Below are 211 nucleotides of genomic sequence, written 5' to 3'. Positions count from 1 at the left end.
TGTTACAGGCACAGTTGGCTAACTATTTACAAAGCACCTAATTAAATCCTACTTAATTCTCTCACTCTGAAAATCCTGTGTCACTGGTGTGTGGACTACCGATCACACAAAATGCATAACTTTCTCATCCCCTGGACATGAGTTTATAAACTGCAAAACTGTAATGTACAGAAATCTGGTATAAGATAAACTCAACCTTTAAGCTCCAGTT

This window comes from Alligator sinensis, unplaced genomic scaffold (assembly GCF_000455745.1).
Source record: "Alligator sinensis unplaced genomic scaffold, ASM45574v1 scaffold342_1, whole genome shotgun sequence".
Classification (NCBI taxonomy): Eukaryota; Metazoa; Chordata; order Crocodylia; family Alligatoridae; genus Alligator; species Alligator sinensis.
The sequence above is the reverse complement of the archived record's forward strand: the minus strand, read 5'-3'. Positions refer to the sequence as shown.